Genomic DNA, 26,591 nt, shown 5'->3' with positions numbered 1-26,591 from the left:
GATAAGCTCTCATGGCCTAATCATCTTTCAAAGACCCCACCTCTTAATACTATTACATTGGCCTTGTCTGAATTTTGGAGGGGACACATACAAAATGTAGCAGGCCCCTCGAAGGGATTACTGTTCTAACCTAAGAAGAGGAAGAAGAAACCTAAGTGTTCTAACATAAGAAGAGAAAGAAAGACCAGAGCTCACTTGCTCACTCTCTCCCCTCACTTCTCACACAGTGAGAAGCAGCTGTCTATAGGCCAGGGAAAGGGAACCCTCATTAGGAACAAAATCTGTCAGCACCTTCGTCTTGGACTTCCCAACCTCCAGAACTGTAAGAAATAAATGTCTGGGCCAGGCGCGGTGGCTCACGCCTGTAATCCCAGCACTTTGGGAGGCCGAGGCGAGTGGATCACGAGGTCAGGAGATCGAGACCATCCTGGCTAACACGGTGAAACTCCGTCTCTACAGAAAAAATACAAAAAATTAGCTGGGCGTGGTGGTGGGCGCCTGTAGTCCCAGCTACTAGGGGGGCTGAGGCAGGAGAATGGCATGAACCCAGGAGGCGGAGCTTGCAGTGAGCCGAGATAGTGCCACTGCACTCCAGCCTGGGCGACAGAGCAAGACTCAGTCTCAAAAAAAAAAAAAAAAAGAAATGTCTGTTGTTTAAGCTACCTGGTCTATGGTATTTTGTTATGGCAGTCTGAGCTAAGACAAAAGATATCTGTATTAGCGTGCTCTAGAAAAACAGAACCAACAGGATATAGAGAGATATATAGAATAGATTTATTATGAAGGATTGGCTTACACAGTTATGGAGATTGAGAAGTTCCATGATCTGTCATCTGCAAGCTGGGGGCCCATGAAAGCAGTTGGTGCATTTCCAATCCAAGGACAAAGGCCCAAGAACCCAGGGAGCCAATGGTTTAAGTCCAAGCCCAAGTCTGAAGGCCTGAGAACCTGGCGGGGGTCTGGGCATTGTAAATAGTGTAAGTCTTGGTCTGAGTCCAAAGGCCTGGGAACCAGAAGCACTGATATCAGAGAGCAGCAACAGGATGGATGACCCACTTTAATGAGAAAGAGCAAATTCAAACTTCCTCCACCTTCTTGTTCTATTCACCCAGTAGTTGCTCAGTGTTATTTGATTAAAGTGCAGTTTAGTTGGACCTTAACAAATGAGATGGTCTAAGTAGGCAGAGAATAGAGACAATAATGGAGATTATTATAGTACTATTAGGGATAATACCAAGAAATTCCATTGTAGAAAATATTACATAATTCCAACATCCCAGACTTGACAAGTGGATTTTCTGACCTGCCACGCACAGATCATACAGGAGGCTTCCAAATGTGAATTCAGGAATGTGGCTGCAGCTGTTCTCTGGAACTGAGAGGCCCCAGATAGAAAGCTGAGTGGTGTGCACACAGATTCACCTAAAGGTGCACCTGTTATAGCTGAGTAGACTCAGAGTGAATGACAGGCTTAGAAGCAGCACTTTCAGACCATTCTTACCCCATACTACAGCCACCAAGAAGCAAGCCCCAATGGACTGGATTTCCATTCAGTGTGAATTCTTGAAAAGCTACATATGAAATGGCCCCAGTTACCCCCAACTTAGGATAAACCAGTTATTCCCAACTTAGGATGGCTCTGAAGGGTCATCCTAGTTTCAGGACTCCCCACAGGGTTCGTGATGGCTTCTTTTGGAACTGCATCACAGCTCAAGTTTTCCCTCACCCAATCATGTGTCCTCACTTCTTTAAGGGTTGATCTCCAAACCTCCTGCACATGAACCATTGCAGCCTCTGCCTTCCGGGGAACCCAGCTGTGCAACACTGCCCGAAGAAAGAAAAGGTAAGGTCCCTGATTTCAAGACTCAATTTAGCTAGAAATATCAAACGCAGTCACAGAAATCATTACAGTATAGCACAGATTATAGACTATAAACCTATTGAAGGTAGACATATTGCCTCATTGTTTTTAGTATTTTCAGAGCCCAGCAGCAATCCTGGTTGTAATCACTGTCTGTGGAATGGATGGAAGGATGGAAAACAAACGACAGAGTTACCACCCATGAGAAGGGCTATCAGAGCTCAGAGCAACACAAAGTCACCATGGAGTTTTGTTCTTGGGAAAGGCATCACTAAGGATGTAGCAATTAAGTAAGGGTCTTCTACACAGTAGGGAGAGAGAAACCCAATCTACTATGCAAGAATGAGACCACAAAAAACCAAGACTAGATTGAGAAGATGGAAACATTGATAACTGTCTAGACTGCCCATCTATAAGAGCCACTAAAATGTTACCAGAAACATAATCAAATGGATAATTGTGTGATTGTGTGTGCCCGTATTTCTTTCAAGGATGTAACTGGAAATAAAACTCTGATGATTCTATTGGAGTGAGGAGGAAACCCCAAAGACACATGCTCAAATAACAACACATGGCCCCTTGACTTCCTTTAAAAGGGCAGGGCTGTGTAAAAGCAGGTTTAGGTGAGAGCTGGATGGCTGAGGATGTTAGTCAGGGGGCTACTCTTGCCACTGCCATTCTTCTTCTTTGATTCTCTGAGTCCCCCACTTCATGCAGCCATCAGCCATTCCCCTAAACAGACACTGAAAAAAACATTTGAAGAATATTAGTTTTAAAAGACATCAAACTGATTCGCCTGCTTTGGCTGCCCACATGCCTCAATTAAGTCTTAAATCTAGAGATATGCAGTAAGAAGGGAAAAAAATGAGAAAGATATTCAAGATGTCAGGGATGAGTTCACCCCATGATTGTAACTAAAGCTGTTTGAGGCTGTTTGCATTTCTGCCAGTTCCATAAGTGTACAATTGTTGCATGCTTTGTGTGTGTTGTTTGTGTGCATGTGTGTGTATGTGTGTATTGAAACATCAGCAGGAAGGCCTAAGTCATGTTCTCACTGTAAATCCAGTGATGTCCAGACATCCCTGGAAGCTTTTTAATGCCTTCTTGACTCCCAGTTCCCAAGATCAAGACTCTTAACCCTTCTCTAATGAAAGCCTCCCCTTTACTCACTGGAAAGGTAAATGGATAAAAAAGGAACTCATCAGGGTCAGGGGCATGGTGAGGCTGAGGATCACAGCACTATTTCGGGGAAATGGCTGGAACTGGGGGGTGAGGTCATTTTAAATACAGCAAGGCATGCATTAGGATTATTCTCTCTGCCAGTCTTCAGTGACTGCTGCTGGGGGCCTAGGATTCCTAGGCCTCTCAGTGCTCATGGTGGGGCTCAAAGCTTGGCAGTCCTGTCACAATGAAAGGTTGTGAAGGTAGAAGGCAGTTTCCACACTTTAGCATTTACTTGTTGGAGTACAGAATGGAGGTGTCAAAAGGCCACAGAAATGCAAAGACTATTGGCAACTCCTCCTGTCGGGCCCCAGCAACACTGCAGGGTTCTGGGGAGGGGATTACTGTAGAGACACTGGAAGCTGCTTAATAAGATCGAACCACAGGGAGGACAAGATGGACAAATCCAGATGGCCATTCCTGAGCCCATAGGAGACCTCAGGAACTCTGAAGGACAAAAGGAAGGAATAAGGAGTTGGAATACCTGAAGTTTTGAGAAGGAGATTAAGCCCAAGAAAGACTGGTTTGTTGCAAATATTCAGGCTCTGTTGTACATCCCAACACCAGATGGTTATTCCTGGGAAACATGGGCGTGTGTGCAGATGACTGGATTTACTGAGTTCACCAAGAGGACATAGCCACTTCTAGACAGCTGGAAATCCCACTCCTGACTACTTATATTGTGGGTGGTTTCCTGAGCAGTGAAGAGAAGTAGCCAGCACACTCACCGTAGGAGCCCTCCTCTGCAACACTTGGAGAGGAATTTCGTCGATTTTCCTTTCCTGGGGTTTCCAGTCTTGATGGCATGTGGAATAACCAGCCTGGTGCAAAAGTGAAAACAGAACCTTCAAGAAGGCTGACTAAATACTTGTTGATATAATCAGAGGTTCTGAGTGCTAAGGGAAAGTCCCAGGACTTAAAAAGAATGTCTTCCATGCATGCTTCTGACAGATGCCTGAAGTTCTGCCATGACAGCCCCACTCTGTTTGCCTTCAGTGCTGTTCATGGCACTTTGGAGGATTTTATTGGGGAAAGAGCTTGTTTTTTTAATTTAAGTATTAAAATAGATTTTGCAGCCAGCTGTGGTAGCTTACGTCTATAATCCCAGTGCTTTGGGAGGCTGAGGCAGAAGACTCACTTGAGCCCAGGAGTTCAAGGCCAGCCTGGGTAACATAGCAAGACCCTGTTTCTTAAAAAAAATAAAATAAAAAATAAAAAAATAAAAAATGTACTGCATTCACATGACTCAAAAGTCACAGACCTAACTTTAGAATTGACTTATATATATGCACGGTCTCCCTTCCACACCTCACCTTCACCACCATTGCTGTCATAACCTCCCCTGGCCATTGTTGTGAGGGTTCTGTGTATCCTTTGAGGGTTTCTTTTTGCACAGATGAGCAATGTAAATATATATTCTTATCCCATCTTACCCAAAGATAGCATATTATAACACTCTTTTATTTTTTGTTTTTTATTTGTGTGAGTTTTTTAGTTTAAACAAAATTTAGCAATTTTTTTACTTAAAAAAAACAGGTGTGTTTGATACCTTTCTGTTTCAGATGTTTCCTTGTGATTCATTAATTTATTTTTATTTCCATAGGTTACTGGGGAACAGGTGATGTTTGGTTACATGGGTAAGTTCTTTAGCGGTGATTTGTGAGATTTTGGTGTGCCCATCACCCGAGCAGTATATACTGAACCCAATTTATAGTCTTTTATCTCTCACCCTCTTCCTACCATTTCCCCCTGAGTCCCCAAAGTCCATTGTGTCATTCTTATGCCTTTGCATCCTCATAGTTTAGCTTCCACTTATGAGTGAGAACATACGATGTTTAGTTTTCCATTCCAGAGTTACTTCACTTAGAATAATAGTCTCCAATCCATCCAGGCTGCTATGAATGCCATTAATTCATTCTTTTTTATGGCTGAGTAGTATTCCATTTTGTGTGTGTGTGTGTGTGTGTGTGTGTGTGTATCACAGTTTCTTTATCCACTCATTGATTGATGGGCATTTAGGTTTGTTCCACATTTTTGCAATTGTGAATTGTGCTGCTATAAACATGGGTGTGCAAGTATCTTTTTTGTATAATGACTTCTTTTCCTCTGGGTAGATACCCAGTAGTGGGATTGCTGGATCAAATGGTAGTTCTGCTTTTAGTTCTTTAGATGTTTCTTTGTAATTTAAACAAATGGACGGTATTCCATTATATGAATGTACCATAATTTTTTTATCAGTCCTTCGTAATCGTCATTTAGGTTTTATACAGTTTTCACCATTTCAAATAATCTGGCAAGGGTGGAGCCTGGAGAAGTTACCAAAATGGCCATTTTGCACATGTGCAAGTATATCTGGAAGATAAACTCCAGAAGTGGAAAGGATAAATTTTGTAATATTTGTAGATACTGTGTATGTGAGTGTATGTGAAAGTGTGCTTATGATTTTTTGTTTTGGAGGAATTTTAGATTTACAGAAAAGTTGCCAGCATAATCCAGAGTTTCTATATACACCTTATGATATTGCATTTTTTCGATATACAGACATTTACCATTTTTATGTTGTCACTCTACTTATGTTTTGCTTTGTAGTTTCTACCTTTGCAGAATAAAAATCCATTATTTTTGTTTAGTTTGGTTTGGTTTTATCTTTTACATCAATTTTTTAATTCATCTGAATTTGTTTCAGTATATGGTATAAGGTATGAGGTAGGAATATAACTTAATTTTAAAAATTGTTGGCCAGGCCTGGTGGCTCACACCTGTAATCCCAGCACTTTGGGAGGCCGAGGTGGGCAGATCATGAGGTCAAGAGATCAAGACCATCCTGGCCAATATGGTGAAACTCCATCTCTACTAAAAATACAAAAATTAGCTGGGCATGGTGGCGCACGCCCGTAGTCCCAGCTTCTAAGGAGGCTGAGGCAGAAGAATCACTTGAACCCAGGAGGTGGAGGTTGCAGTGAGTCAAGACTGCACCACTGCACTCTAGCCTGGCGACAGAGCGAGACTCTGTCTCAAAAACAAACAAACAAAAAAATTGTTAATGAAAATTCCCAATTATAGTATCTTTTGTTAAATAATTCTTCCCCCCAAGTATGAATATAAATTTAGTATACAGTAAAGGCAGAGTGCATACCAGGAGAGAAGTAAAGGGCAATTCTATTAAGTTGATCTTGCTTGTAAATATTAGTGCTTTGGGGACAACTTAATATTTCAATAAATTCATTATATGTTCCATTGGTCTTTCAGCTGATTTTTCTTGAATTTCTAGGTAAATCATTATATTTGTATTACGTTTTATAATAAGAATAATTTTGTCTCCTTTTAAATATTTTTTGCTCTTATTTTTTGTTTTAATTTCTTATTTTATTGCATTGGCCAGAACTGAGGAGATGGGCAAAGGATGGAATCAAGTGCACAAACAGAGGGGCCTCACTTTAGAAAGGGAGATAAACTTATCTTTCCATTGAAGCAAGAAGGAGAAAGGACAAAACTGTGCAAGGAAGTAGGAAATGAAGCACCCTCTTCTTGGGAGGAATGCAGAGGAGTAAGTGTCTTCAGGATAAGAACCTGGTTTTAATTAAGACAAGAAGGTAAAAAAGAGAACATTATGAGAAGAGGCTAGGATGTAGGGTAGTGTGTTCGCAGAGGGCAAAAGGGAATAGTTTAGAGTAAATGAAGAAATAGAAGTGTAGGTCATGGAGAGACAGCTCCAAGGCTTATGGACATGACAGTCTTAGAGATAGATGACCAGGGAGGCGTCCAACTGGAACCTGACCAAGGATAACAGAGCTGTGAGGCATGGACTTGCTGGTTGCTGCAAAGTTTCTAAAAGGAGCAGTGTCAGAATCCTCTAGAGCACAAACAACTGTGGCAATGGGGAGAAGTTGCCACGATGGGAATTGATTACCCTCCTAAGAGGGTTCCAATGCTGGAGGGCAGACAAGCAGTAAGACCAGCAAATGTTATAATTCAGCAGTTCAAGTACTTCCAGTGCTGGCTAAAATGGAGTAGGTTTACTACAGCCTGTATCTTCCATTAATTACAACAACAATTCTGAGGAATATAAAAACCAACTACTGAGGGCTCTAAAAAGTAAATAATAGCAGGTGGATTGGGGAGGAAAGATCAAATTTAAAGAATGACCAGGGGCCAGGCACGGTGGCTCATGCCTGTAATCTCAGCTCTTTGGGAGGCCGGGGAGGATGGATCACGAGGTCAGGAGTTTGAGACCAGCCTGATCAACATGGTGAAACCCCATCTCCACCAAAAATACAAAAATTAGCCAGGTGTGGTGGTGTGCACCTACAATCCCAGCTACTCAGGAGGCTGAGGCAGGAGAATTGCTTGAACCCAGGAGGCAGAGGTTGTAGTGAGCCGAGATTGCGCCACTGCACTCCAGCCTGGGTGACTAAGTGAGACTCTTCCTCAAAAAAAAAAAAAAAAAACAAAAAAAAACAATGAGTGACCAGTATGATGGTGAGTTTCTTTGTTTTTTGCTTTGCTTTGGTTTTGTTTGTTTGTCTCCCTCCTTTGCCTCCCAGCTTCAACCTGAAGGTGGACCACATTGCTGGAGGTGTATGCTTAATGCAGTTAGCAAAAACTGGGAGAAACTTCCTCTTTCTGGCCATACCAGGATAAAGGGTCCTGTAAGCCAGAAAGCATTGGAGTAATTCCCATTCTTTTCCCTTTTTCCCCCTTTCTTTTCTCTCTGCACTCTCTCCTGAGGCCAGCCCAGTTGCAGAACTGCACTGTCACTGCAGTGGCAAGGGCACATAAGACTGAAGAGAAAAGCTCCTGGCTGGGCATGGTGGCTCACACCTGTAATCCCAGCACTTTGAGAGGCTGAGGCAGGTGAATCACTTGAGGCCAGGAGTTCAAGACCAGCCTGGCCAACATGGCGAAACCCCATCTCTACTAAAAATACAAAAATTAGCCAGGTGTGGTGGCATGCACCTATAATCCCAGCTACTCGGGAGACTGAGACAGGAGAATCGCTTGAACGCAGGAGGAGGTTGCAGTGAGCTGAGATCATGCCACTGCACTCCAGCCTGGACAACAGAGCAAGACTCCATCTCAAAAAAGAAAAGAAAAGCTCCTGTGAGCTAAGAGTGGAGATGATTCCTACTATTTTTTTTCTACTATTTTTACCCTCCCTTTTCTCTCACCACTTTTCCTCTAGGATGGGGGCAGGGGCTAAAACTCTTAAAGAAACCCATACTTCTGGCCAGAGGAATCAGGAAAGAAACCCATAGGATCATACGGTATGTGGGAAATTATGTAGAGAAAAGAGCTGGAGAAGCAGATACCATAATTCTGTGTAGGAACTAACACAAATCTCAAGCTCACTATTGAACCTCACATGCATAGAACAGACCCAATGAAGCATAGTAAAGGCTTGAGAACTGAACTATGATACAAACCACTGAAAAGTCCAAACTAAACTCTGAGGCGCCATGCATGGGGCAGATTTACATAGCATAGGAAAGACTTTGAAAATTAAACTGACATTGGGCCCATCCCCAGAGGGTGAAACAGAACTTACGGTTCAAACACAATCAGGTTGATTGCCTGCTAAAACAAACAAACAAAAACATTCTCTAGAGTATTTTACTATAACTCAAAACTCTCATCACATAATATTCAAAGTGTTTAGAATACCATCCAAAGCTACTTAACATGCCAACAACCAGGAAAATGTCACCAAATCTCAAGAACAGACAATTAAAAATGCCAAATATGAGATAATCCAAATTATCTGACAAAGACTTTAAAGCAGTATTATAATCAAACACTATGAAATACAAATAAACACTTTTGACAAAAATGTAAAGATAAACATAGTCATCAGAGGAAAATTATCTTTTCAAAATGGAAAGTTTATAATTGAGAATATAATATCTGAAGTAAAGAATTCATTGCAAGGGCCCAAAAATAGATGGAAGATGATGAAAGAGTGAGTGAATCTGAATATAGATCACTCGTAAATTTCAAATCTGAAAAAGAGAGAAAAAAACGGATTATAAAACAAACAAACTGAGCCTTAGGAACTTGTGGGATGATATCAAAAATTCTAACATTCATCAAAAATTCCAACATTCATGTCACTGTCCCAGAATAAGAAAGAGATTGGTGCAGAAACAATATTTAAAGAAATAGGATGAAAAATTTCCAAATTTTGTGAAAGACAACGGTTTACAAATTTTAAAATCTCAGTGAATCTCAAGCAAGACAAACTCAACAAAAAGCAACAAATTATAATCAAACTGATAAAAACCAAATATGAAGGGGAAAAAAAACCTTGAAAACAGCCACAGAAAAATGACACATTACATGTAGGAGACATCAATTCAAATGACTGCAGATTTCTCATCCGGAACCATGGAGGCTAGAAGACAATGGAACAGGATCTCTAACATGCTGACAGAGAATTGTCAACCCAGGCTGTTCCAGAATGAAAAAGAAAGACATTTTCAGAGGAAGGAGAACTAGGAATTTGCCACCAGATGATCTGCTCTAAAATAAATGGGGAAGGAAGTTCTTCAGACTGAAGGAAAATGATACCAAAGGGAAACCTATAACTTTAGTAATTTTGTAAAAATGAAGAGCAACAGCAATTATTTTAAATGGATAAAAATAATAGACTTTTTTGTTCTTAAGTTTTTTCAAATATGTATGATTATTGAAAACAAGAATTGTTTAGCTTTGCGTAGTGGCAGTATCATAGCCAATGAGGTTTATCCAAGGCACAATTATTGCTGGTTATTGGTAATTATCCTACAGAAATGAAAACTTACATTCACACAAACGTGTGTGCAGATAACAAGAGTAGCTTGATTCATAATCACCAAAAACTAGAAACAATCTAAATGCCCTTTGTTGCTGAATGAATAAACAAACTGTGGTACATTCATAGAATAGAAAATAGTCTACAATTTATGTGACATTTATGACATTCTGAAAAAGGCTAAACTATAGAGATGGAGAACTGTTTGTCAAGGGTTAGGAATGGCGGGAGGAGGTGACTATAAAAGAGCAGCATGGCCAGGCATGGTGGTTCGTGCCTGTAATCCCAGCTCGTGGGGAGGCTGAGGCAGGTGAATCGTTAGGTCAGGAGATCAAGACAATCCTGGCCAACATGGTGAAACCCCGTTTCTACTAAAAATACAAAAAAAAAATTAGCTGAGCGTGGCGGTGCATGCCTGTAATCCCAGCTACTCAGGAGGAGAGTAGCTGAGTAGCTGAGAGTACTGAGGCAGGAGAATTGCTTGAACCAGAGAGTTGGAGGTTTCAGTGAGCTGAGATAACACCACTGCACTCCAGCCTAGCGACAGAGCAAGACCCCAACCAAAAAAAAAAAAAAAAAAAAAACAGCATGAGGAAATTTGGGGAAGTGGTAATGGAACTATTGTGAACCTGATTATTGTGGTGATTACATGACTATGCATTTCTCAAAACTCAGAACTGAACACCAACACAATAATTGTTCTTTACATAATTTTAGACATTATTAAAAATGTAGTCATCTGTTAAATTTTCAATTTCATGTGTCCCTCCCTTAAGTCAATATATACAGTATCTAAAAGCTGAATGGAAATTGAATTCTTGTAAATCTAAATATTTGAAAATTCACCAGGGGAGCTTAACTTTTAAGAGAATCATAGAAAACTTGGTTAGCACACCTGATACCTGCTACTATCTATGTAAAGTAGAGTTTTGGATTTCATCATCTCTTTAAAGTGAGATGGCAGAGCTGGAAGAAAAAGAGTGGGAGCCCTGCAGGGCAGTTCAAATCCCTCAGGACCTGCCACCAGAGAAACATAACATCCTCCCCTGATTTAGTGAAAAGGATACCGGGAGATGGGGCTTGCACACCCAGGTGCACTGTAACTTGCCTTTTTTTAGATTGGGCTCACAGCTGAAGGTCACTGGGGCCTGAGTCCCCATAAGCCAGATCACAACCACATCCCTCTCTCACACTGCCAGCCTAAGAATACCCTGATGTCAAGAGCAAACAGCAACACCATGAGAAGGAGGAAGTTGCCTTTGTCTCAGCTTCGTGTTTAGTGATGTATGTCAGAGATGACACCTGTTCAATAAGCCAGGTAAACTTTACGCTCCTTGTTCTTGGCTTCTTTCTAGCTCTGCAGTTAGCTCAGGTGCTCCATTCAGCGAGTTTGCACATCCTGCTCACATTTCCACAGGCCTCACTTTCCTAAGCTGTGTTTCAGGTTCAGTAGTCTTTCAAAAAAATCACAGACAACTCTGCCTTGCCCCTCCTAGGAAGGTGAGGAACACCTTTGCTCAATAACTTCCTGAAAAAACAATGGATGCAAAACTCATTGTTATCAATCATGGGGCATAATAAATGCCTAAGGAAGTTTCTTATAAAGCAAGCCTAGTGTGGCTTATTCTACAAATTGAAGTCTCCTTTTGAAAAGAACCAAATCCCATCCCCCTCCTGAGCCACACACATATATACACACACACACTTGCCAATTTCTCTAGCTACTAAATCCACATTGGACATAATGTGGTTTTTGTTTTTTTTTTTTTTTTTTGACTGGTGAACATTCTAGCAGTTATTCTCCTGAGTCTCTTAAAAATACAAATGCTTTCATCCAGTATTTCTGAGAGGAATAAGCTTGAACTGAATTGCTGGATATCCAAACCACTTCTGGGAGCCTCAAACTCCCAACAGAAGCATTTCCTCTTCTTTCCATACCAGGGGCTGCTTCTGTTTCTTTTTCTTTTTTTTTTTTCCCAGTTCCAACCAGTACCCCCTACTGGTTTATCTAGCACTCCCCACTGACAGGATGCGTCTTTCACAGAAGAAGATGGCGCTATACATAACTCAACACAAGGGGATGATATACTTAAAGTATGCATTTAGTAAATAAGAAGAGATTGGGCCAAGCACTGTAGCTCATGTCTGTAATTCCAGCACTTAGGGAGGCTGAGGCAGGTGGATCACCTGAGTTCAGGAGTTCAAGACCAGCCTGGCCATCATGTTGAAACACTGTCTCTACTAAAAATACAAAAATTACCCAGGTGTGGTGGCACACACCTGTAATCCCAGCTACTAGGGAGGCTGAGGCAGGAGAATTGCTTGAACCCAGGAGGCAGAAGTTGCAGAGGGCTGAGCTAGGACCACTGCACCACAGCCTGGGAGACAAAGTGAGACTCCATCTCAAAAAAAAAAAAAAAAGAGATGTTAAGTTGTAACACAAATGTCCTCTCCTATTGCCAAAATACTGCAAGAGTTCATTTTCTTTCTCTAGGGCTCTTGCTGCAACTGGAAGGGATCAGTGAATACTGCTAAAATTTAAAATAAAGTTAAGCATAAATCAAAGTTAAGTCATTAATTGTCTTACTACTGAAAAACCAAAGAGCATCCACTAACAAGAAAGAGTTCATGGACTCCTGGTCCAGTTCATCCCTCAGTCTCTGCCAGGCTCCCTTCTCTGGCCTGAATGTTTGTGTCTCCCCAAATTGCCTATGTTAAAATCCTAACCCTGATGATATTAGGAGGTGCAGCCTCTGGGCCAATTAGGTCATGAGGGTGGTATCCTCATGAATGGGCTTAGTACCCTTAAAACAAAGGCCTGAAAGAGACCTATTGCCTCTTCCACCATGTGAGGACACAGCAAGAAGGCATCATCTATGAACCAAAGAGCTGGCCTCCGCCAGACATTGAATCTGCCAGTGTCTTGTTCTTGGACTTTCCAGCCTCCAGAACTGTAAGAAATAAATTTCTACTGTTTATAAGTTGCTCGGTTTATGGTATTTTGGTGTAGCAGCCCAATAAGACACTCATCCTATGCTATCTGATTTTCTATCAAAGGAGAGTAACAGGTCAGGGGGACCAATGAATACCCCTCAGACCCTGCCTCACCTGGCATGCCATGCTGTGGCTCATTTCTTAAGGATTCCATGACCATACCAGCCATAGAAGCAGAGCTATTTTAGGAACGTCATAGGCCTGGGGCTTTCCTACTTTTGTAGTTCTCATCCCATATTAAATAAAAATTTTAAAATTTGCCAGTACACCAAAATCAAAATGCTTTGCATTACCCTTGAGCTGCAGGCTAGAAAACTATATGGTCACTCATGAGTTTCTAGTTATGCCAGAATGTCCAGCTCCTTTATTGGGATGGGACTTCCTAGCCACCCTTGGAGCCACTTTACATTTATGAGGCCCTGGGGAGCTTTATTGTTAGTGATTGTTGTTTCTAAGCCAGCCTGAGAAAAACAAGAGATCCACCTCCTCGAAATAAGGTCCCAAAGAGCCCCACAAGTATGGGATCAAAAAACCCCTGGGAAAGCAATACAGGTTCAGCCAATGAGCCCCTCTTTAGAAGACAAAAATAATTTCCCATAGAAGCATCAATATCTCCTCAAACCAAAAGCCAGGCAAAGACGGGCTGCAACTGAGAAGTTTTTAAAACATGGCCTCCTGGTTCCATGTCAGTCTCCTTGCAATATTCCTGTCCTCTCTGTTCAGAAACCAAAGAATATCATCTAGTTCAAGATTTATCAGCCATTGATGAGACCATAATTCCCTTACATCCTATAGTGTCTAATACTTATAATTACCCAAATACTGGGAGACACCAATTGGTTCACGATATTAGATCTTAAGGATGCTTTCTTTTGTATCCCTTTGCTCCCCAGCTCTCAATATTCTCTCAATTGTTTGCTTTTGAGTGACCCTATTCTGAAACTAGTATTTCCCAGCAGTACGCCTGAACGGTACTGCCTCAGGGCTTTAGGGATACCCCTAATTTGTTCTGAAACATCTTGGCATGAGAATTAAGGGAGCTAGAGTTAGACAGGGGAGCAAATACTCCAATATGTAGATGACATCCTGGTATGCAGTCCCACTAAAGAGAACCCAGATAAGAATGGCATTCAAGTCTTTGACTTCCTAGGAGAAAGAGTACTCATCTCTCCATCCAAGGCCCAGATTTCTAAACCAGAGGCAAAATATCTGAGGTACATCCTAAGACCAGAAAATCAGACCTTGTCTATCAAACAAAAGGAGGTTGTCTAAAAGGTGACACCTCCACAAATGAAGAAATAATTCAGAGCCTTCCTGGGTATGACAGGATTTTGCAGGATTTGAATCCTAGGATTTAGGTTTATTTATAAGTCACTGTATGAGGCCCTGACAGGGCCAGAGCATGAACCTCTCAGAGGGGTTTGCATAGTAATAAACCACACATGTTGTTCTTATATTAACAATTCAGGATTTAGTTGAACTGCAAGTTCAAAAGACTTACCAATAGGCTACCTGGCCTCATAATTTCAATAACCCCACTGCTCAAACTATCTGGATTCCATCAAAGGATATCTACCAAGAGTGACATGGTACCCACCTTTCCTGGGACCTTTAATTGCTATCATATTATGGCTACTCTTTGGTCTTTCTTTAACCTCCTTGCAAAGTTTGTGTCTTCCAGGTTGCAACAGTTCCACATCAAAACTATGGTTATGCTAGGATTCCAGCCAGTTCCTGCCTTGGATTCAGACTGATGATCCACCCTTGGGACCCTTAGACAGGTAGCCAGAAATTTCTATGTCCTCACTATGCAGGGTCAATGCCCCTGATCAACAGGAAGTAGATTCAGAAGACTGACTTCCTCCCTCATCAATTCCTAAGAATAAGGTATGGAATCTCTGGGAGCGGGTAGGAAAAATGAGACAGAAATAATACAGGGTGGTCACACCTGTATGATTAAAGGCTATGGGCTGATAAAACCCTGAAAACCAGGGTGTGGACCAAGCTGACTAAGAGCAACTAGACCCAACATGGTGCTGAATTTGACCCAGATTTCACCTAGGACCTTTTTATATGCTCATTAACACACAAAATCCTATATACATTAGCGCCATGACAGTTCCAGGAGCACCCATATTTGGTGTAAAAATGAGTGGCACCGCAGTTCCAACAAATGCTCATCTTCTTCCAGGAATTTTCATGAATATTCCACCCTTTGGTTTAAAAAAAAACCATAAAGATAGAAACCCCAAACCCCATTGCAAGACTCTGTCTTAAGTACATCTGCACTCCACTTTCTTAAGTGTGTACTTTTTACTTTGCAAAAAATCTCTACTCTCATTAAAAAATAAAATAAATAAAATAAAATTTGCCAGCATGTCACATTAAATATAATTTATACATGGCTACATAAGCATTAGAAGCAATTAACTAGTTGATACAGTTTTGTAAACATCTAACTGGGTATTCATTAATTTCTGTTTTCTTTTGTTTTCCTTTCATGTTTTGAGATCAATGCATTTCTTTTGGGTTTTCAAACATTCCCATTGTCCCCTGTAAAGCTGGTACACGTAAGGAGTTGATTATCTTGTGCTTAATGGATACAATGGCCTTGCACAGAGGGACACAGGAATGGCACCTCCTGGCCAAACCCATGGTACACCAAACTCAAGATGCTTTTACCACCCATGGCCCAAAATATTTGAAGAGAGGAGGAACCCAGAGTTCTAACACCATCAGTCAGTTTCACTTGTATTAGTCATTCCATATTCACAACCACTTTTTGAGCTTGAAATTAGTATCCTCATGTTCCAGACAGGGAAAATAACCACAAAAGTTCTCAGCAACTTGCCCAATGTCCCATCTCTAGAAAGTGGGCTTTTGAACCCAGGTCTCATGGCTCTGAATTCCACCATCTTCAGCTTAGTCATGACTCCTGCAGGCACAGCAGAAAGTCATGGCTGTCTTTCCTGGCATTTAAAGTTAGATAAATATTGGCAAACTTCAATGATTATTTAATGTTCTGCCATTCTTAGATTTGTTTATATCATTTAGGAGATACTCATTCTTTTTATGTCTGTATCTTCTTGCCCAAAATGGCCCTTATTCAAGGTGTAAAAGGCACTCCCATGTAAGTGCTGTTTATTTTGCTTTTTTTTTTTTAACTACTTTCTGTGTTCCTTCTTAGCCTTGCCTATCAGAAGCAATCTCTCCTCTTTATGCCTAGATGACATGCCATCTGTAGAATTCACTTGGCACTTGGAACCCAATGTCTCCTTTTCATTCCTGCTGATCTGGTCTCTCTCAAACAGCACTCTGGGATCCCCCAAGCAAAGATTGAATCTTATGCTTCTTGCTGTCTCCCTTAGCAGTGTGGTCTAATAGTAAATGGGTCCTGGTTTCCGGATCCCCCTCTGATGCTAGCCAGTTATGTGATCTTGGGCAAGTCACCAAACATCTCAGTCTCTTTATTCATGAAATGGAAAAAATAATTGTCCTGCTTACCTCACAGGATTATTACAGAGATGAGACAGCAAGTCAATGTCTAGGTAAGTGCTTTGCAACCTAGAAATATTATGCAATTATACAAGGTTATTAGCCAAAAGTATTGCTGAGTGATACTGGGAGGAGTAGGTCGCTAGGGTCTCCTGCCAAACAAAGGAGTTTATAAACTATGACAGGGACCACTACTGCACTAGGCTTCCCAAGATCACAGCAGGTACATGAACCAATGGATAGGATTTGATGTGACAGCTGATTTGGCAGTCAGCCTTCTAGGAGAGCAAGGAAAAATTACCAGGCAGTGACACTCTTGTGAGCCAGCAGATCTCCTGGTCCCTTCAAAAACTCCATCCCTGAGTGGAACCATTGGATCACCAGACACCTAGAATATACCAAGGGCTATTGCCAGCACTCAAGCACTTACCTTAACAAAACATCAAAGGTGCAAGCACAGATGCTGGTACATGGAAAAGGCACTTTGCCAAATCTTTTCTTAAAGCCCTAAATTGTCAAGGTGAAGAAGCTGTGAGAGCAGAATGGGCTAAAGCACAATGAGTAGTTCTGGAGGAAGCTGAGGCTGGGGAGAGACTGAGAGGGAAGGAGGCTCCAAGCCCAGGATGAGGGGCAAGAAGGGAAAAATCAGATGCTTCAACTAGTAAATCGGGTCTTAACAATTCACTGGGGAAATGCTTGCTATGGAAAAGGAATAGTACATTCCTTTTCCACATACTGAGCTATTCCACAGTATAGCTCAAAATGGAAGCAAAGCCACCACCTGTAATAAATTGCAAGCAAAGAAAGACACCTGGACTGTCAAGATCTAACATCACCAAGGCTAGCCCACCACTCCAAGTCTAAAACCTATCTCCCTGTCCCCTAGTCTAATACCTCCTATGGCCAGCAGGCCTCTTCATTCTCTCAGCTCTTTCCAAAGCCCCTAGCTTTTGTTCACAACAGTCCATCCATCTTTCCTAGAATGGCCCTGCCTTGGTATATCCCACTCAAAGCCAGTATGGCTGCACTTGACAACTGGGTAAGTCTCTCCTCCTGCACAAAGCCTACTCCATCCACCCGAGTACCTTGGAATGCCCCACTCCGCTGAGATCATAGAAGACTTGGTGCATACATCTCTTGTAGAGCAAGCTTTTCTAGAAGCACAAGTGAGCAAATGTGCATGTGTTTCTAGTTTGAATTCCCTAAAAATCAGAGCCTGAGTCAAGGACATGGGTCAAGGACTTCAGTGAAGGCTGTTTATTTGGAAGACGATGCCAGAAAGCAGAGGAGTATACGATGTGAGACAGGGAAGAAGGAACCAAGCAAGGATGCATTATTAATGGTCTACATCTTGAGCAACTGGGCCTCAACCACATTGGAATCCTCTGAGGAACCACATAGAATGTGCCTGGGAATTGTCCTAACTGAAGACAGGTGGCTGGATCACATGGCCATGGTCTTGCCTTCATTGTTAGGGTTGCCTTTGGAGGCTTTATCTTGCCCCTCTTTTTGTGCTTTCAGGTCACAACTCACACAATGGTGTATGTCACCTCTTTGGTGTGACATACCTCCTTGGGCTTCAGAGAAAGCCCTGAGGCTGCAAATCCATGGGAATCAGTTTGATGCACCACAAGTCACCCCAAGATCTGCTGCAGTGAGCATGCACATGCTTCCTCTTGGCAACCAGATCATAAGCTCCTGGAGTGCAAAGATCATAAAAGGAGAAAGAAAACCAGGCAGATGGCTCCAACTGTAGACTGACATTATTTTGGCTAAAATCTTGAGATAGTTTGCTCTTGGTTGTTTTCAATTGATGGCATTTTATCAGTCCCTTTCCCCTATGTTCTCACTGAGGAATAAAACCATAGCATTATATGGCAAAACCATAGCATTATATGGCAAAATCATATAAGGAAATAATACAGGAAAAGCTGTGCCTTCATTCATAGTAGCAGCAACTGTGTCTATCACCATCTTTAATTCAGAAGAAAAGTGGGAGAAATCTCACCTTTTTCCATTAGATCCTTTGCTGGCCCCCATCTTGCCCGTCCTTCAAGAGGCAGGGTCAGACCCAAATGACCAGACTGACTCTGGGGAAGTCAAGTCATTTAACCTCTCTGAGCCTGAACGTCCCCATGTGTAAACCAGGGACAGTAACTGTGCTGACACCACAGGGATAATGTGAGCATCACATACGGTAATGTTTGAAAAGACTTTGCAAACTGTAAACAGACATTCAAATGTCAGTTATTATTATGGCAGATTTGGGTCCCAGATACTTGCCCTGCAGCAATCCCTGCTGTGCCAGCTGGACAGGATCTTGCTTCCTTCTCTGAAAAATCCAGCTCAAGTTTTATATACCTCAGGACACATGTCCCATGCTGCCCAGGGTATTATTTATGCAGGCGCCTTGTGTGTTTTTCAGTGTCCCCCACTGACCACAGGGCTTTGTGCTTTGCTTTTTTTTTTTTTCAGATGAATTTTAGACTCACACTTTTTAAAAAATCCATAAGAATGGTTCTCAACTTCCCCTGGGGAAAGTACAGGCACCTCAGCATGACCTCAGGGCCCTGCCCAGGTGGAGACCTGGCTACCTCAGTGCAGGCCAGACCACTCTCCTCCTCCTACACTCTGGCCTCCTCACACTGTTCCTGTGCCTCCTGCACCCTCTCTCTCCAAGTTGCAATGCCTCCTGCTTGACTTCCTCCATCCAACTCACACTCAACATTTTCAACTTAGTTTTACCCCATTCTTCCATGAAACCTTTCTTAGGCCTCTTCATACACTCATTCCGTAGGTTTTTGTTTGTTTGTTTGTTTTTAATTTTTGTTTTAGAGACAGGGTCTCACTCTGTCACCCAGGCTGGAATGCAGTGGCACAATCATAGCTCACTGTAGCCTCGACCTCCTGGGCTCACACAATCCTCTCACCTCAGCCTCCTGAGTAGCTAGGACTACAGGCATGCGTCACCACAGCTGGCTGATTCTATTTCTTATTTTTGTAGAGACAGGGTCTCACTATATTATCCAGGCTGGTCTCAAACTTCTGGCTTCAAGCCACTCTCCTGCCTCAGTCTTCCAAAGTGCTGGGATTACAGATATAAGCCACTGTGCCTGGCCAATATATATATATATATATTTAGTATCTAGTATGTGCCAGTGCTGTGCAAGTGTTGTGCAATGGTGAACCTATCTCTCTTAATGCCTTTTCTCACAGATCTAGAGACCTTACTCATAATACTGGTCTGAGACTTAGACAATATGCCTGTGAGTTTTTCCTTTATGGCTATTTTATGCATGCGCTTTGCGTCTACCCCACTTAAAAGCTAGATCTTTGAAGAGGGCTCCTTTGTGCCTTCCTACTAACAAGCAAAACAACATGCAGCATAGGATAGGCATATGTTTAAAAAGTGCATGACCCCACTCTCAGCCATAAGGGAAAGAAATACATGGGAAAAGCTGACTATGATAAATTTTCTACACAATGATCAATTAAAAACATTAAAAACGTAGGAGCATGCCTTGACACAAACATGACTTAACTAAATACAAGAAGGTTTAGTTCTAGGCCCCTAGACAAACATAAGTTAATGTAATTTCCTTTACAAATGCTGCCATGGGGGCAAAAATCTGTTACAATAAGAGTCCAGAAGTTGAGACAGATGGAAGTTTCCAGTTTGAGAAGTGAAGGGGTGTGGCTCCTGTATTAATGAAAATCAGATGCCACCTTGTGGCCAAAAATCAAAATTCAGGGATTTCGCTGGGGAAAAGAATTGAGTGCTGTGAGAATCAAATAAAAAATTGCACTCCACAAGGAACACAGATTATCCCAGTGAGGACACTGTATACTCACATTTACCCTCAAAAGACTTCTTTGCTGTAATCTATGACCTTCTTATAGCCATAATCCTTAAGTCAAACACGTACTACACTCAAAAGCCTCCAAAAGCCCTGCTCTAATCGATAGGACCAGTTGTCACCTCAGCTAAAATGCAGTGGTGATTTATCCCAACAAACTCTCAGGGAAATATTGATCTCTGAAAGAGTAAAGATGACATCACACCTATTTTCAGGGAAATTGGGTGAAACACAATTTTCTTTCAAGAGCAAATAAACTCTCAGAGACAAGAGAATGAATATTTTGCAAAAAGTTGGCTATATGAAATCATTTTTAACCAATATTTCATAGGCATATATAAGTGACCAATTTTGACAGTACTGGGAAGTTTAGGATTTCTCACAAACTAAGAGCTACTGAATAGAAAAGATCAAAATAAACATAATCATGCCTTATTGCAGATATCTAAACTTTTTTAAAACTACAGACCAATACTCTCATGAACATAGAGGCAAAAATCCTCAACAAAATATTAACAAATCAAATCCAACAACATGAAAAGAATATGCACCATAAACAAGTGGGATTTATCCCAGGTGTGCAAGGCTGGCTCAACATTTACAAATCAGTTAATGTAATCCAGCACATTAAAGGCTAAAGAAGAAAAATCACAGAATCATATCAATAGATACAGAAACAGCATTTAACAAAATTACACCCATTCATGATCAACATTCTAAATAAACTAGTAATAGAGGAAAACTTCCTCAACTTGATAAAGAATCAACAAAAAACCTACAGCTAATATCATATTTAATGATGAGGAACTAGAAGCTTTCCAAATAAAATCAGGAATAAGGCAAGGCTGTCCCTTCCCACCACTCCTTTTCAACATTGTGTTGGCTGGAAGTCCTAGTGAATGCAATAAGACAAGAAAAGAATAGAAAACCAAAAGCTATACTGATTGAGAAGGAAGAAATAAAACTGTCTCTGTTCACAGATGACATAATTGTTGATGTAGAAAATCTAAAAAAATCAACAAGAAAACACCCTGGAATAAATAAGTTATTAAAGCAAGGTTGCAAGACATAAGGTTAATATACAAAAGTCAAACATATTCCTATATAGCACCAACAAACAAATAAAATATGAAATTAGAAACACAAAACCATTACATTAGCATCTGCCAAAATAAAATACTTAGGTATAAATCGAACAAAACACATACAAAATCTAAATGAGAACTGCAAAACTCTGATGAAAGAAATTTAAAAAGAACTATATAAATGAAGAGATATTTCAAGTTCTTGGATAGGAATGTTTTATACTGTCAAGATGTTAGTTCTCCCCAGATTGATCTATAAATTCAGTGCAATTCCAATTAAAATCTCAGCAAGTTATTTTGTGGATGTCAACAAACTGATTCTAAAGTTTACGTGGCGAAAATAAAGATCCAGAATAGCCAACTCAATATTGAAATATTGAAGGAAAAGGGCTGGATGCAGTGGCTCACGCCTGAATCCTAGCACTTAAGGAGGCCAAGGCAGGCAGATCACGAAGTCAGGAGTTCAAGACCATCCTGGCCAACATGGTAAAACCCCGTCTCTACTAAAAATACAAAAATTAGCCGGGCATGGTGGCACGTGCCGGTAGTTCCAGCTACTCGGGAGGCTGAGGCAGGAGAACCGCTTGAACGTGGGAGGTGGAGGTTGCAGTGAGCCAAGATTGTACCACTGCACTCCAGCCTGGGTGACAGAGTGACACTTTGTCTCAAAAAAAATAAATTAAGTTAAATTAAATTTAAAAAAAAACGAAATATTGAAGGAAAAGAACAAAGTCAGAGGACGGTCATGATGCAAATTCTAGTGTTATTAATAATACAGTCATCAAGACAGTAAAAGCACTCTTTCACCAAGTGGTATTGGTGAAAGAATAAACAAATAGATCAATGGAACAGAATAGAGCCCAGAAACAGATCCACATAAATACAGGCAGACCTTGTCTTACTGCACTTCACTTTACTGTGCTTTGCAGAGGTTGTGTTTTTTATAATTGAAGGTTTGCGGCAACCTTGCATGCAGCAAGTCTATCAGTGTCATTTTCCCAACAGTATGTGCTCCCGTTATGTCTCCGTGTCACATTTTGGTAATTCTCACAATATTTCCAATTTTTTCATTATTATCATCGCTGTTATGGTTAGCTGTGATCAGCGATCTTTGATATTACTATGGTAATTACTGACCTATGTCCATATAAGATGGCAAACTTAATTGAGAAATATTACATGTATTCTGACTGCTTCACTGACCGGCCATTCCCCAATCTCGTCTCCCTCTCCTCATGCCTCCCTATTCCCTGAGACATAACAATATTGAAATTAGACCAGTTAATAACCCTACAAAAGCCTGTAAGTGTTGAAATGAAAAGAAGAGTTGCGCATCTCCCACTTCAAGTCAAAACATAGAAATGATTAAGCTTAGTGAGAAAGGAACGTCAAACGCCAAGGTACGCCCAAAGATATGCCTCTTGTGTCCAACAGTTAGCCAAGTTGTGAGTGCAAAGGAAAAGTTCTTGAAGGAAATTTAAAGTGCTGTTCAAGTGAATACACAAATGATAAGAAAGCAAACAGCCTTATTGCTGATATGAAGAAAGTTTTAGTGGTCTGGATAGATCAAACCAGCAACACCATTCCCATAAATCAAAGCTTAATTCAGAGCAAGGCTGTAACTCTCTTCCATTCTATGAAGGCTTAAAATTGTGAGGAAGCTGCAGAAGAAAAGCTTAAAGCTAGCAGACGTTGGTTCCTGGGGTTTAGAGAAGAAGCCGTCTTCATAACATAAAAGGGCAAGATAAAGCAACCAGTGTTGATGTAGAAGCTGCAGCAAGTTATCCAGAAGATCTAGCTAAAATAATTGATGAAGGTTGCAACACTAAACAGCAGATTTTCAATGTAGATGAAACAGCCTTCTTTTGGAAGATGCCGTCTAGGACTTTTAAAGCTATAGAGGAGAGTCAACGCCTGCCTTCAAAGCCTTCAAAAGACAGCCTGACTTTCTTGTTAGGAGCTAACGCAGCTGGTGTCTTTAAATTGAAGTCAATGCTCATTTATGATTTCAAAAATTCTAGGGTCTGTAAGAATTATGCTAAATCTACTCTGCCTATGCTCTATAAATGAGACAACAAAGCCTGGATGATAGCACATCTGTTTATAGCATGGTTTACTGAAGGTATTAAGCCCACTGTTGAGACCTACTGCTCAGGAAAAAAAGATTTATTTCAAACTATTACTGCTCATTGGCAATGCGCCTAGTCACCCAAAAGCTTTGATGGAGGTGTACAAGGATATTAATATTTTACGCCTGCTAATACAACATCCATTCTGCAGCCGATGGGTTAAGGAGTAATTTCAATTTTCAAGTCTTATTATTTAAGAAATACATTTCATAAGGCTATAACTGCTATAGATAGTAATTCCTTGATGGATCTGGGCAAAGTAAATTGAAAGCCTTCTGGAAAGGATTTGCCATTCTAGATACCACTGAGAATATTTGGGATTCATGAAAAGATTTTGAAGTGTCAATATGAACAGGAGTTTGGAAGAAGTTGATTCCACTCCCAGGGATGACCTTCAGGGGTTCAAGACTTCAGTGGAGGAAGTCACTGAAGATATAGTGGAAACAGCAAGAGAACTAGAATTAGAAGTGAAGCCTAAAGATGTAACTGAATTGCTGCAACTTCATGATAAAACTTTACTGGATGAGAAGTTGTTTCTGTTTTTTTTTTTTTCTTTTTCTTTTTTTAGACGGAGTCTTGCTCTGTCGCCCAGGCTGGAGTGCGTTGGTGTGATCTTGGCTCACTGCAACCTCCACCTCACAGCTTCAAGCGATTATCCCGCCTCAGCCTCCCGAGTAGCTGGGACTACAGGCACATGCCATCACACCTGGCTAATTTTTTGTATTTTTAGTAGAGACGGGGTTTCACCATGTTAGCCAGGACATGTCTCCATCTCCTGACCTCGTGATCCACCCACCTCAGCCTCCCAAAGTGCTGGGATTACAGGCGTGAGCCACCATGCCCAGCCAAGAAGTTGCTTCTTATGGATTAGCAAAGGAAGTGGTTTCTTGAGATGGAATAGTCTACTCCTGTTAAAGATGCTATGAACATTGTTGAAATAAAAACAAAGAATTTAGATATCTTACACAAACTTAGTTGATAAGGCAGCAGCAAGATTTGAGAGAACTGACCCCAATTGTGAAAGAAATTCTACTTGTGGGTAAATGCTATCAAACAGCATTGCCTACTACAGAGAAATCTTTCATGAAAGGAAGAGTCAATTGATGCAGCAAACTCTATTGTTGTCTTTTTTTTTTAAGAAATTGACACGACCATCCCAATCTTCAGCAACTGCCACCCTGATTAGTCAGCAGCCATCGGTATGAAAGCAAGACTTTCCACCTCCAAAAAGATTGTGACTCCCTGAAGACTCAGATGATCACTAACACTTTCAGCAATAAAATATTTTAAATTAAGGGGTGTACATTGTTTTTTAGACATAAGGCTATTGTACACTTAATAGACTGCAGTATAGTATAAATATAACTTTTATATGTACTGGGAAAGCAAAAAATTTGTTTGACTCACTTTACTGCAATATATGCTTTATTATGGTGGCCTGGAATCAAATCTGCCATATCTTTGAGGTATGACTCTATAGCCAACTGATCTCAGACAAAGGAGCAAAGCCAATACAATAGAAAAAAGTAGTGCTTTCAACAAATGGTGCTGGAACAACTGGACATCCACAAGCAAAAAAAAAAAAAAATGAATCTAGTCACAGACCTATGCCCTTTACAAAAATTAACTCAAAATGGATCACAGTCCTAAATGTAATATGAGAAACTACAACATTCCTAGAAGATGACATAGAAGAAAATGTAGATGACCTTGGGGTTGGCAATGCCTTTTTAGATAAAAACCAAAGGCAGGATCCAAGAAAGAAATGATAAGCTGGACTTTATTAAAATAAAAATTTCTGTTCTGCAAAAGACACTGTTAAGAGAATGAAAACCCAAGCCATAGACTGGGAGAAAATATTTGCAAAAACATACTTGATAAAGAACTACGATCCAAAATATACAAAGAACATTTAAAACTCAACAATAAGAAAACAAACAACCCAATTAAAAAATGGGCCAAAGACCTTAGCGGACACCTCACCATGAAGATGTACACGTGGCAAACACACATATGAACAGATGCTGCACATCATATGTCCTCAGGGAAATACAAATAGAATAATGAGATCCCAGTACAAACCTATTAGATGGCCACAATCCAGAACACTGATGACACCCAGTGCTGGTGAGGATGTAGAACAACAGGAACTCCCATTAGCTGTTGATGGGAAAACAAAATGACACAGTCATTTTGAAAGACAGTTTTGGCAGGGTTTTGTTTTTTTTTTTTTTTTGAGACAGAGTCTCGCTCTGTTACCCAGGCTGGAGTGCAGTGGCGTGATCTCGGCTCACTGCAACCTCTGCCTCCCGGGTTCAAGCGATTCTCATGCCTCAGCCTCCCAAGTAGCTGGGATTACAGGCGTGCACCACCACACCCAGATAATTTTTTATATTTTTAATAGAGACAGGGTTTGGCCATGTTGCCTAGGCTGTCTCAAACTCATGGGCTCAGGCAATTTGCCTGCCTTGACCTCCCAAAGTGCTAGGATTACAGGTGTGAACCACCGCACCCAGCCCGGCAGTTTCTTATAAAGCTAAGCAGACTTACCTATGATCCAGCAATTGCCCTCCTTAGCATTTCCCAAAGGAGGTGAAAATCTATGCTCACACAGGAGCTACACATGGATGTTTATAGCAGCTTCATTTGTAATTGCCAAAACTTGAAAGCAACCAAGATGTCCTTCAGTAGGTGAATGAATACATGGATTACATCCAGACCCGGGAACATTATTCAACACCAAAAAGAAATAAGCTATCAAGCCATGAAAGGACATGGAGGAATTGTAAATGCACGTTACTAAGCTAAAGAAGCCAATCTGAAAAGACTACGTACTTTGTATGTTTCCAACTACCTGACAGTCTGGAAAAGGCCAAACAATAGAAACAATAAAATGATCAGTAGTTGCCAAGGGCTACCAGGAAGGAGGAAAGAATAAACAGACTGCAGAGGATTTTTAGGACAGTGAAACTATTCTGAATGATAGTACAGTGATGGATACATGCCATTATATTTTTGTCCAAATACATAAAATGTACAACACCAAGAATGAACCCTAATGGAAACCATGGACTTGGAGTGATAACGATGTGTCAATATAGGTTCATCAGGTATAACAAATGCATCGGTCTGATGAGGGATGTTGCCAATGGGGGGATGATG

At 41.0% G+C, this 26,591-nt stretch overlaps 1 pseudogene; it reads left to right on the top strand.

Annotated features, from left to right (window-relative positions):
- Window positions 1-802: 802 nt before the first annotated feature.
- Window positions 803-24,694, top strand: LOC134761812 (tigger transposable element-derived protein 1-like; annotated as a pseudogene).
- Window positions 24,695-26,591: the final 1,897 nt, after the last annotated feature.

This window comes from Pongo abelii, chromosome 7, assembly GCF_028885655.2.
Source record: "Pongo abelii isolate AG06213 chromosome 7, NHGRI_mPonAbe1-v2.0_pri, whole genome shotgun sequence".
NCBI classification, from domain to species: Eukaryota; Metazoa; Chordata; class Mammalia; order Primates; family Hominidae; genus Pongo; species Pongo abelii.
The sequence above is the reverse complement of the archived record's forward strand: the minus strand, read 5'-3'. Positions and strand labels throughout refer to the sequence as shown.